General features: G+C 50.3%; 1 long non-coding RNA gene across 2 annotated transcripts; it reads left to right on the forward strand.

Moving 5' to 3' along the window:
* The first annotated feature begins 2756 nt into the window (after positions 1–2756).
* On the forward strand, positions 2757–12928 carry LOC125406937 (uncharacterized). Of its 2 annotated transcripts, XR_015001017.2 has the most exons (3): positions 2757–6286; positions 8598–11491; positions 12129–12928. It is a non-coding gene; the product is annotated as an uncharacterized LOC125406937 (long non-coding RNA). The 2 variants fall into 2 exon arrangements; XR_015001016.2 differs by having other exon boundaries at positions 8598–12928.

The following is a 12928-nucleotide window of genomic DNA, read 5'->3' on the forward strand; positions in this document are numbered from 1 at the left end:
CCAGTTCTACTCACTCGCTTTTTTCTCCTTCCCCCCTCCCTCTATCCTTCCCCCTCTCATGTCCCTCTCTCAGCTCTTTCCTTTCTCAGCTCCTTCTCTCTTCTTTCTCCCTGTCTCTCTCTTTCATTCTCCTCCCCCTTTCTCCTCCTTGATTTTGTTTCTTCTTCCCCTCCCTCCCTTCCTAGTCCCCTGACTTCCCCTCATTGTTTTCCCTTCCTTTCTTTCTCTCTTCCCCTCCCTTTCTGATTCTCTTTTCCTCCCCCTTCCTGCCTAGTTCCTTTTCCCTTCTCTCCCTCCTGCGCCCCTACCTCTTTCTCCGCCTCTCTCCCTCCCTGCCTTGCCTAAAGCCATGAGCCTGGAAGCCTAGCTCATTTCAGGCATAAGGCCAGGGTGCTTTCAGTCCTGTGTCCTCTTTCCTTCTGCACGGCTGTTGAGGATCAGCTGGTCACACGCCTTCCTGGAACGTGGATGATGATAATTGCCTCTTGCGCAATTATCTGCCAAGCCCTGTCGGTAATGAAATGAATGATTTAGTTATCCTTGTTAGGAATAGCCCACAATGCTCAGAAACTCATTATGGCAGCCACGAGGCTGGCAGGAATGCCCTCGGAGGCACCTGCGAGTGAGTGGTTTTTACAATTAGCTCTCTCTTCTCTGCCAGATACCACAATCCCACCCTGCCCCCACCAGGAGCCAAGTGCTGGAAGCTTTCTAGTGGCAAACCAATAAACAAGCTTGGGGCTAAGGTTCAGCTGCAGAGCTTGCTGGACAAACACAGGGCCTTGGGTTTGATGTCCATCACCGTAAGAAATACGAGGCTGGGCAGGACTCTTCTGCCAGCTTCCACCCACACAACATGAAACTGCTTTCTCCCAGTGCATGGGAAGGCTTACATGAAGCTATGTGGTGATGAGCACCAGGGGTAGAGGCCACCAGGGTTCTGAGGGAAGCTTTCTTGGCCAGCTAAAGGCAGGGCTCAAGTGGGCACATCCTATGCCACGTTCCCATATCCCACTGCCTCTCTGGAGGCTTTCCTTGTTCATCTTTTCATAGAGATGCTTCAGCCTTGGCTTCTGCCTCAGTCTTTCTCAATTGCCTGTAGCTTTTGAGTTTCAAAGGTAAGAAGAACAAAGGAAAACAGAGATGGGTGTGTCCATGGGCTTGGGTGTGAGGAAAGTTGAAGACAGGGATGCAGAGATGCATGGTGTTTGAGGGAAGCTGTGCCGTATGCCTACATGCTCTCTTGTCTTCTGGAAGGTTCTATTCATGAGTAACTTATATGGAATGGGAAAGAGTGGCCTAGAGCAGAGACCCCTTCCCACAACACACACACAGTTTCAGTTTGGCTTTGAAACAGAACCATTGCTCATTGACCACTCCCAAGGCAGCATACTTCAGAGGCCTGCAGGGCAGGGCAGGTGCCTTAACCCGGTCTGGCTCTGATGTGAGAGGTCCTTCTGTCTATATGTTGCTTTTATTGATTAATAAATAAAGGAACTGCTTTGAACCTATAGCAAGACAGAACTTAGGTAGGCAGGGAAAGCTAGGCTGAATGGTGGGAGAAAGAAGGGCAGAGTCAGGGAGAAGCCATGGAGCCGCCAGAGTCAGACATGCTGAAACTTTGCTGGTAAGCCACTGTCATGTAAACATACACAGATTAATAGAAATGGGTTAAATTAATATGTAAGAGTTAGCTAATAAGAAGCTAGAGCTAATGGGCCAAGCAGTGATTTAAATAATACAGTTTCTGTGTGTTTATTTCTGGGACTGAGCAACTAGGAACCAACAAGCAGCTCACTCCCTCCAACCTGGCTCCACCCACTTCATGGTTCCAGTCTGAATAAGTCATGCTCATCTACATCTGTGCTTAATTCTACAGCCTCCAGCAAGGCATTCTATAACAATGTTGAGGTAGCTTACAAGACGATGATGAAAGAACTGGATGAGCTAGATTCTGGAAGAAGGATAGAACATGCAGATTCCCCTGAGTTCGCCAAGACAGGGTCTGCCCCTGAGAAACTCTGCTGTGACCAGAGAGGCAGCCTACAGAATGTAAGAGGCACAGCCTTGACTAATTTTGAGACTGAAGAAGACACAGAATCAGTAGGAGCTGATTGTGTGTGTGTAGTGGTGTTCCTAAGAAAGGTCTTCCTGGGCAACACCAGCATGGTGGCCAATAAGAGCTGGAACACAACATCGACTGACTCTGTCTTCGCTGCTACCATAGTCATTTCTAAGATCTAATGAAAATCACCAAGGGTGCTCTTCTATGACAATGAGGGATTTGGTGGTGGGGGACAGAAACATCCTCCTATTTGCATGGGATTGAGGACCATTTCCCAAGGGTGCCCTATTCCCCAAAGGACTGCCAAGGTCTGTCTATTCTGTATCCCAAGGATCTCAATGAAAAAGGAGTTATCAGGGAGGGAGGGAGGAAGGGAGAGAGGAGGGAAGGAAGAAGAAAGGAAAGAGGTTAAAACTGGGATGGAGAAGAGAGAGGAAAAAGAGATGGAATAGAGGAGGGAAGGAAGGTGTGAATGCAGGCGAGAGCGAGGCAAAGTAGTGGGGGTGAAAGGAGAAAAGGAGGGAGGAAAGAGGAGGAAAAAGGAGAAGGGAGGAAAGGGGAGAGGAGGAAAGGGGAGAGGAGGGGGAGGAGGAGCAGGAGGAGAAAGAGGAAGGGGAGGAGGAGCAGGAGGAGGGAGAGGAAGGGGAGGAGAAGCAGGAGGAGGAGGGAGAAGAAGGGAGAAGAGGAAGGGCTTTATGGATGCTTGCCCTGGATGATTGTCAGATCCAACAGGAAAGGACTATTTTGAACATGCATCAAGGTTGATTACTCTCCACCCTGAAGGACAGTCCCTGACCCAGTGAACACAGTGCACCCCACTTACCAAGTGTGTGTCTCTGTCCTCCAGACTGTCTGGACCTAAATCTCAGCCTCTCCACTTGCAAACTGTGTGATGCTGGACAAGTTCCTTAACCTCTCTGCGCTTTGCTTCCCTCATTAGTGAAAGTTAATTGTGGGAACAGTTTCTAGTTCTCTGCCTCAGGGCAGAACCCCAGGGATGGCTTGACCCACTCAACTGTAGGGCAGATGACCAAGGATCTCCCCACGGGCTGAAGCAATTGTTCTGAGAGCAGGTGGGCTAAGCATGGCTGGGGGCAAAGCATGAGGGTCTTTCTACTGTTTTTTGGGGGGTGGGAAGAGCTCTTGGACAGCATTTAGTCACGCTTCCTTCTCAGTGTGGAATGCCAATAGACACACCTCTCCCTAGTGTGGATGGCCCATAAGTCGATGGGAGCGTTTAGTGGGGGTGGGGGAGGCTCAGTGAGCACTGGACTTCCCAGTAGACATCTAGCCCCATTTTCTTGAACTGACCTGCTTTCTCAAAAGTAAGTTGACGTCTCAGGATTTCAGGAGTCTCCCAAGACTCCCATGGTCATTGTAAGGATTGGGCGTGTGAAGACCCAGGGCTGGCAGCGGATGGCACCCAGTCTTCAGATGGCAGAGTTTTACCTTCCAAGAACATCATCTCAGGATTTGGTCCTAAAACACTTGCATCAGGCTATTCAGGATAGCCAGTGATTCAATCCCCACAGGGAATTCACAACCTGATCTCTAAGATTAGATTTTGTGCAGTACTGACAATGCTTGGCATGGGTGTGAAGAAGAGCAGAAACAGTGGGGCGGGGTTTGTTGCAGATGGACAAGGGACTTAGGAGCAGGATGTGAGTTAGAAAGCAAGCATGTGTCAGACATGGAGAAGCAGGTGGTGAGTGTCAGGAAATAAGAGGATGAGACTGGCCCGTGTGCAGAGCAGTACACAGGTCTCAGGCGGGAGGCTCTGGAGCAAGGGCCACCTGCAGACACTATTGGAACACTTCAAATGTGACAGTGGCACATGATAGGGTGGTGACGGGAGCAAGGCCTTGTGTTCTGGTTGGAGACCAGCTGAGGATCTGAGCAGGCAGCGTCAAGGGCACAGAGGAGTGACTGCAAACGCAGTGTGTACCCGCAGGTGTGTGTAGCCCGGCAGGTGCAGCCTGACATGGTTCCAGGCAGTCACTGTCTTTTCCACGTCTTGAGATCGTGCCATTGTCCTGGCCCCAGGTGTAGAAACTGGAGAGTTCCTAGCCATGGTCCTTGAAGTCTTTACAGGGCTACAGCGCACAGCCTGTCAGAAAGGGGAAACTGAGGCACTATTTCGTAAAGAGCCTGGTTGGAGGAGATGCCCTGGGGTCACTGTATAGCCAGATGCAAGTGTTCACAGACTGGATTGGCTCCTCCACTGGGGTGCTGTCCTTTGTCTTGAAGTGAGGAGGGTGCATGTATGTAGGAGAGCGCTATAGACGGCCATTTTAGTCTCAACTCTGTAGGTGCGGGTTAGGGGAAGTCGTGGGAGGAAGAGGTGATCCAGTGTTTGCGGTGACTACACCTTTCCTGCAGATCATTGCTACACGGGGAACTGAAGGAGAGATAAGGATTCAGCGGGGATAAGGAGAATTATCTTATTCAGAGATAAGGAGACAGACAGAGGCCTAATCCTTCATCCCTGTGAGAAAGGGGCAGGGAGGAAACAGAGGCAACACTGGGACAGGAAGCAGGAGTTATGCTGGGGTAGACAGGCCACAGGGTGCTGGGGATGTCTGTGCACACAGCTTCTAGGTAGTGCCACTGATTTTATTTTGATGATTTATCTATTTATATTTTATTATATTTTGAGACAAGATCTTGTCATGTAGCCCAGGTCAGTCTTGAGTTCATGTCTACATGGTAAGAGCACCTTTGCAAGAGAAGATGTTCTGAGACAGTCCACACTGGGACAGCAGAAGACTGTCCGTCTCCTGTGTACTGTCTACCCTGAGTTCCTCCTGACCCCTGTCCCCTGTCCCTCTGGTGCCTCTTATTCTCTTTGACTGTAAGAAAAGCAGGGTGTATGGTCAGAGTGGACACAGATGGCTTTGGGGTGACTTTTGCCACCATTCAGCCATGACGGGTTTGTATGTTCCAGGGAAGGGTGTGTGTGGATTGGGAATGTTAAATAGGAGGAACAGAGATGTGAAAGAAATACAGAGACACAGGATAGAACCGAGAGGGCAACTCAGTGAATATTGAATATTAAATTCGCCTGCTTTTAATTTTCATACGCTTTTATACCCCTATACATAAGTGGGGGAAGAAGGCAAAAGACAGCTTTACCATGACACAAAGGACAACCAGAACAGTTACTTGCTTCAGTTGTTGAGACATCAAACCATTATTTCCTGAGTAAAGCAATTTTGGGCAGGAATATGCAGTGAACACACTCTAGACCATGTGACCTGGAGGCAGCCACTCCCAATGTCAAATCCTCCTATTTTAAAATAAAGAGCACAGGAATAAGCTTGAATTCTCTGACCTTTGGTCAGGGTGGAGCGGATCCACCTCTATGGGCCATCTTGATGTCCGAAACACCAAGTAATTACACCTGATGTCAACAGCTTTGAAAGAGCAAAAATAAGCTCAAACCCTCTGACCTCCAGCCAATGAGGGACAGGCTCACATCTGTGGGCCTGCATGTGTGAATGCATATGAGTGTGTGATACATGTGACTGTGTGAATACATGTGTATGTGTGTATGCCTGCAAGTGTGTGAGGGGATAGGACTCACCCGCAGACCAGAGCGCAGGGTCAGAGAGCTTCCAGGTGAGGTGGGGCCAGAGGAAGCTTCAGCCGGACTCCTGTCAGCCTGCACAGCCGGAGCAGCAATTGTGGTGGCTCTCACTGAGGACCAAGGCAACCCCTGGAGGAGTAAGTAAACAGTGAAGGACCAGAGGGTTCTGTGGGAGGTGGAAGGAGCCAGGGATGCTCCGTCGGAGCCAGCCTTGGATATGAGACCAGAGGAAAACAGAAGAGGGGGTTCCTCTGCACCTGCGTGGCCCTGGCCTCCACCCCTAACTTGATGCACATATCAATAACCCTGTCCCTTGAATCCTGTCATCTCGAAGCTTCTGCCATGGAATGCAAATCTCAAATAGAGCAACCCAGGGTGACCACAAAGACCAATGTGGCCAATAGCGTGCCTTTGTGGTATATGGACAGTGTGTGTCCAATATCCCAAAGCAAGTCTGGAAACCAGTGGCCATGTCAGGGAGATGGGGAGGGGAGTCATAGACTCACAGAAGGAGGCAGGAAGTGCAGGCAGCAAGGGCTTAGACAAGATGCAAACCCTGCTTCTACTTACAGGTGCTGCCTTGGCATGCCCTGGAAAGCTGTGGAATACAAAAGTCCAGGCCTCAGGCAACAGAGGTAGGAGATTGTGCTGGGTAATGAGAATGTTCATTTGTTCACTCGGCCTACCTGACATTCTGAGGTTAAGAGGTGGGGCTGAGCTTGCTTTGGAGCCAGCTAGGGGAGGGCTTGGAGTGGGGGGACAGTCATCCAGACAGCCATTGTCCCTCTCTGCTTCTCTGGATTTCAGGGACACTCCTGGCTTCTGATCCCTTTGCCACTCCCAGAGAACTAAAGAACCTTCCTTGGTCTCAGCTTCTCCAGGCAACAGTGGGCCCTTTGGTTTTAGTCCCAGAGGGACCCTTGGAACTGGCAGGATCCCTTGCCTACAACTTGGGCCTGCGGTTCTTCCCAGGTCACATATTCTGATAGATGTAGGTCCATTCCTTTTGGGGGCACCTAAGGAATAAGTCAGAAGGCCTTGGAGGAGGCACCGTCATGCCTGAGACTCCCTTGTTACCTCTGACCGTTCTACCCCTGTGACCAACCTTGGTGAATCACCTTAACCGGAAGCAGGCTTAAGGCCTGGCGACTAGACAGATGTGTGGATTCACCATGGCTCCAGACCTCATGGCCACTACCATTTCTGCCTGCTGCTGCGAACCTCTGCCCAGCTCTCTAAGCTCATAAATGGGCCTTTCCTCGGATCCTTGGGAACCACTGCTCCACAGGTTCACAAGGAACTTTTGCTGTGACAGTCACAGCGCCTACCCCAGGAGGCTCCCAGTGGGGACAGAGGCAGGGGCATCAGTTGGTTTAGATAATTATGAGTCAGGGAAGACAGACAGTTAAAGACACAAGCTGGGGGCACATAGGAGGGGCAACGCCTGTCTCTGGGCAAGGCCCTGGGGTGTCAGAAAAAGCTTTTCAGGAAAGGTAGTAACAATTTGTGCTAGTCAGAAGAAACTGCAGTGGGCTCAGAGGTCCTCATCACACTGCCGGGGGAGGCACCGAAGCTGCAGAGGGGTCAAGCACATTACAGATGTCAGGAAGTCAGAGGCAGGATACAAAGCGAGCTGCTGTGACTATAGAGCCTGTACCCCTATCTCATCCGTAGCCAGGTGCTCTGGCTACGTATCCATAGCCTCTAGAGGAGCCAGTGAATCGGCCGGATGATGCCAGGCCCACCTGCCCCTTTCTTATTTGTTTACTCTCTTCCAAAATGGCAGAGTGACCCACTCCAAACACCAAAGGATCTTACACTACCTTCGTGGGTGACTGACAACTTTTCTGAGGCTGAAGGGTCGTGGCTGCCCCTCCTTCTGCCACCTCCAGAACCTGTGGAGGAGCCACCTTGGGGCTCTGGTTTTTCTTCTGCTCTGTGACTTATTTCTGTCTCCCTCCCAAATGGCCAAGTTTAAAGGCAGAGCCTGTGACTTAGCAAACCTCTTTAAATAAAAACAGGCCCTGTAGAGTGGCTGGTACCATGTGGGGGACACTGATACCCCACAGAACACAAAGTGTGCCCCAGAGAACTTGTCATTTTATTGGGAGAGCCAGCCACCCTGCCTGCTGCCACTCTAAACCTTGGCCACGCCCCCTCTCACCCATGCTAGCTTCTTGCACAGAATCCTCAGTAGCTCCCTTGGCTTCCATGACCCTGGAGGCAGGTGTTCTGCCAGTGTGACTTGGTGCCCAAAAGGGTGCTCATATGGACAACAGTTGAGCTAACCAACACAATATTGCCATTTATCATAAATAAATAGTAGATCAATAAATGGCAGAAGCCATGTTCCTTAACCAGCCTCCAGCCTCTTCCTGCACCACCTCCTTTCCCTTGATTCTGGTGAGGGCCTGCATCCCTAGTCAGGGATCTCCATCCACCCCAGGAGTTCAGCGCATTTGAGTGCCATATTCTTGAAGCAGTATCTGTTCCCCTTTGCTGGCGTTTGTCCATCTTCAGTCTGTCTCTGACCTATAGAACAACTCCTGTTTCCTTGGCACCAGCCTTGGAGGTTGGAGTGCATTTTCCGTCCTCAGCCAGACTTTGAGCTCCTTGTGTATTGGAAGGATGGAGGTGCAAACTAAAGTTCAACCCAGCCCCTTGGTGCCCAGCAGGACGATGTCAACGTCATACTTTGTAGATATCCCGAGGGGTCCATAGTTGTGGTCTCCAGTTTCACACACACACACACACACACACACACACACACACACACGCATGCACGCACGCACGCATGCACGCGCGCGCGCGCACACACACACACGTGATCTTGGACACAGTGGAGTGTTCTCACAGTGTCACTCAGTGTCAGTCTTCCCAGCCATGGGTGTCAGTGTCCTGATCAAACTTTGTGACTTGATTCTCCACTTTGTCCCCTTCCTTCAGGTTCGTGACTGCCTGGCTCCTGGCTGACCTCAGCTCCTTCTGCTAGCCTCTTAACGACAGGGGGCTGGAGCTAAGGCTGGGACTGAGGACACGACAGGAAGTTACGAAGAAAAACACGTGCCTGAAGAACCACTGCGAGCCGCCCGTGTGAGCTGGTGTCCCCGGAGCCTTCTGAACAGGGGGCCGTCAAAGGCTCCCCTGGACTTTACCAGTTTGGATGTCAGCTCTGCTGGTTCCTTGTCATGTGACATGGAACTTTCCTGGGAGTGGGGTGGGGGTTCAGATTGTATCTATAAATGGAGAGCTACAATACCCGCTTATTAAATCGCATCATTATTGCTTGTGGTTCTATTTCAAGCGGAAGCTGAGGGTTGGAAAGTTCAGTCTGAGGCCCGAAAAGCCACTGGATGGAAAATGAGTGTAGGGTCATGGGACCTGGGCAGGGCTTCGGTGTGAGGAAAACAGCTCCCAGGAGAGCAGATCCAACTCAGACTCTCAGCCTCCACCCTGTGTACAGCGACCAAGAAGCCCCTTTGCTTTTCTCTTCCTTTCTTTCCTCTTTACTTTTATTAGCCTTTTTCATGGTTGGGGACTGAATAACCTAGGACACCACACACGGTCTCTGCCATAGAGCTGTGTCTTCAGCTCTTTCCATTTTTATTCATTTTTATTTTTTAGACAGAGCCTTTTAGTAACTCTCCCAGTCAGTCTTGAACTAGTAATCTTCCTGACTCAGTCTCCCGAGGAGCTGGGATTACAGGCTTGGCTAACAACCTAAGTTTTCAACAACAACAACAAAAATCCTTCCATGATCAAGGTTAGGCTTGGCATGTTCGAAAGTCCTTTTGCGTTTCTCCCCTGCTTTTTCAAGCTAATGGCCATCAGCCTGCGAACAGGTAGACACCATGGGAGCAGAAGGCCCATAGAAACAGGCAGTGTGGCAGTTGGACTCCCCTGGTTAGCCCTGTTGTAGCATGTCGTCTCACTGAACTTCCCCTTCACGCTCAGCAGATGGCGACCGTGTGCTAGTGCTGCGGATTCCGGGACGCGAGGGAATTGTTTGCAAGGTAAAAACTCCTCCCCTTACTCCTGTCTGGAGCAGGTCCGGATGTCATTCCTGGTATCCAGCGCAGGTGCCTTCCTTCAGCTGGATGTTGGAGCGTGGCACCAGTACCTGGACAAAGAGATGCTGAGGAGGTAGCATCTCCCTACCTTGGGCTCCTCACTCTTCATCTCTGCACCCGCATGGAGGTCGATACCTCCTGCCCAATAGCAACAGGATTCTAGATTAAATTAAAAGGAAAATGAACAATCTAAAAGGCAATATACGGCAAAGACCATCAGACAGCAAAGCCGTCTTTACATGTCAGTGGGGGAGGAGCCTGGCTGGGAAACCCGGAGGGTCTTCAGCACCACGTGGATGGATCAGACCATAACTCACATGTGGCAGTGTGAAAATAAAAGACCTCTTTCTTGTAAGCCTCTTACAGGTCTTGTTGCCTGGGTTCTAGAAGGAAGGGTGAGATGTCGGAAGGATCCTAGTCTCTGAAACCAGACTACCCAAATCCCAGTTTGGCCATTCATTAGTTGTGTGACTTTGGACAATCATCTAAACTTCCAGAACCTTAGTTTCCTTATCTGTAAGGCAGAGGCCGCGGGAGCTTAAATTGCAAACGGCTATGTATAGTCTAATTGGTATTAATAATAAAAGCCCAGAGTCAGATATTGGGGTACATGCTGAAAGATCAGAGAAGTAAAGGAGCCAGCCGGTAGAGAGATTTTTTTACCTCTACTGAGTCCACAGACTGAAGGGGTCAAGATCCTGTCTCCATGAATTCTCAGACTGAATGCCTTGAGCTGTCTCTGCCTGCTATATATTCATTTTTCTCTCTGCCCAGCCATATTCCTTCCTGTCTCCTCCTCGCTAGTGCTGGGATTAAGGGCATGTGGCTCCCAAATACTGGGATTAAAAGGGTGAGCCACCACCATCTGGCTGTGTTTCTCTGTGAGACTGAATCAATCTTGTGTAGCCCAGGGTGGCCTTGAATTCACAGAGATCTGTCTGCCTCTGCCCCCGCGTCCTGGGATTAAAGGTGGGTGCCATCACTGCCTGGCCTCTATGGCTAACCCGTTGTTTAGCTCCACACTATGATCTTCAGGCAAGCTTTATTTGTTAGATCACAGACAAAGTATCACCACAATTATGTATTGTTTAAAATGATTTTAGAGTCATAATGTATTTGGTATACCATCTTTTGTTTTAGTTTTTCCTTCAGTAAAATAACTAAATCACCTGTCCTTCCCAAAGGGGTGTCTGAAGTTCCAGGAGGAAAGGAGCCTGGAGAAAGAAGACCCCAAGAATGGATACAGTTCCCTTCTCCCTCTCAAGGTTTTCCTTCTGCAAGAACCTAAATCAGGTTTTCCAGTGTGTCTATTTAGTATGGTACCATGCTCTTCAACTGGTGGGCCAGAATCCAGTGTGTTCTGGCTGGGAAGGTAAGTGATGTCCCTGTGGAGGTTCAGGCCCTCAGGAAGCAGGTCGCTGCTGGGCTGAGTGACAGCTTGGGAGATGGACATCTCTGTGCTGGCATAGCCTGTCTCAGAGCTGGCCTTTCCCTGGGGTCATGAGGCCAGGCCTTTGCCGCTCCTTAGCGCCTCCTGGAGGCAGGGAAGGTGGCCTTCCAGGAGCTCAGTCAATAGCCGGAGAGTGAGCTAGGGTGGGAGTGGGGGAATAATTCACACACTCACGTAGTATCCTGCACCCCCAGGCGGCTCTCCATCATCAGCTTAGCTGGCTCATGCCAGATCTCAGGTGAAAGCTTACTGAGGATTTTCTCTACAGGTTTGTGGGAGTGTGCCCAGCTGTGAGGGAAACATCCTCCATCCTCCGACTGGTGAGAAGACCCTGTTAGCTCCAGGATCCTGAGCTGATCCCTCAGTTAGGCTTTGAGCTACAGTCGTGTTGACACATGATCCTGAACAGGCCTTTCTTATCCCAGCGTCTTCCTTGGTCTCCCTACATGTTGGAGTCTCAGTAGCTACCACCTTTGCTCTTTGAGCTAACCACAATAAATGAACATGATAGAAAATGTTTAGCAGGTACCCAGGGCTCATTCCCATCACCTACAGCGTGAGAGCTTCAGCTAAATGACCCCTAAGCACAAACGTCCTGTGACCCATGACTGCTGACCAAACACAGGTGCCTGAGTACCTTGAGGCTTAGGGGCCGTCACTGGCAGACACTGATGGCAGTCTAAGGTGTCCGTCATAGGACTGGGAGTCCCTTGGCTCATCGTCAGAGCTAGCATGACAAAACTGGATGACACATGGGGTAGCTGATCAGGAGAAGGGTTGGGAAGATTCCTGGAATCATGGGCTGGGACTGGAGGCTTTTTTTCTGTACAGTGGGAGCTCTTCCTTCTGCTGGTGGACAAGGGGCCTAAGGAAGAGGGACCCGGGGAATCGTGTGGTTCCTCCTCAGGATGACTTCTGATGCTCGCCCCTTTTCCTCCTATGCTTCCCTTCTTCTAGGATCAGTCTGTGGCCGTCTCTGCTCACTCTTTCTGCCATCTCTTCACCAAATAGCCCTCACAGATGACTTTCAAAGCAGCCATGGTTTCCCATGTTGGTCTCACCATCCTTCTCTTCGGCTTCCACCAAAAGATGTCCCCCAAGGGGCACTGGAAGAGGCTGACGTAAAGAGTATGACCAGGGACTAAGACCGACGGAGGTGTCTCCATGGAGACCTGGGCAGAGGTAGCTCTCAGCTCAGCAGACCCCGCCCCCAGAGCCATGGATTCGGATCATCCAGTGAAAGAGGAGAATCTCCTCCCTCCTGGAGTTCAGGAGGAATTCAGTGGAACCAGGCTTCCTGCCCACTGCTCCCAAGGATTTGTAAATATTTGTGTACCTCCTGCCTCTACTAGATACAGTCCCTTAATGGAAGGGACTGTCGTCTTTTCATTGGCCATTGCACTGGTCACCGACTTCACTGCAACAAATTGGCGTCTGCAAATGATGGCCATGGCCACTGGTAAAGAACAGGCCTGGGTGTGGACACAGTCAAGGATACCTTGCTATCTGGCTTATGATGAGAAACTTACTCTGTTTCCTATGTGGCTGTGAACAGTTACCCAATCCCCCACATAGCTTTTGGCTCTCCACCCTCTGTACATGTGTCTCTGGAGCTGTATGATTCCATAGTACATGGTTAGGGGACAGAATGGGACATATGCGTGGATCAGAATTGTTTTCTGTCAACCTGTGGGTTTTCCTGCTTTGTTCAATTGTTTCTTCTATAAATATCGGCAAATAAAATTATATAAGATCAA

This window comes from Myodes glareolus, chromosome 3 (assembly GCF_982192425.1).
Source record: "Myodes glareolus chromosome 3, mMyoGla1.1, whole genome shotgun sequence".
NCBI classification, from domain to species: domain Eukaryota; kingdom Metazoa; phylum Chordata; class Mammalia; order Rodentia; family Cricetidae; genus Myodes; species Myodes glareolus.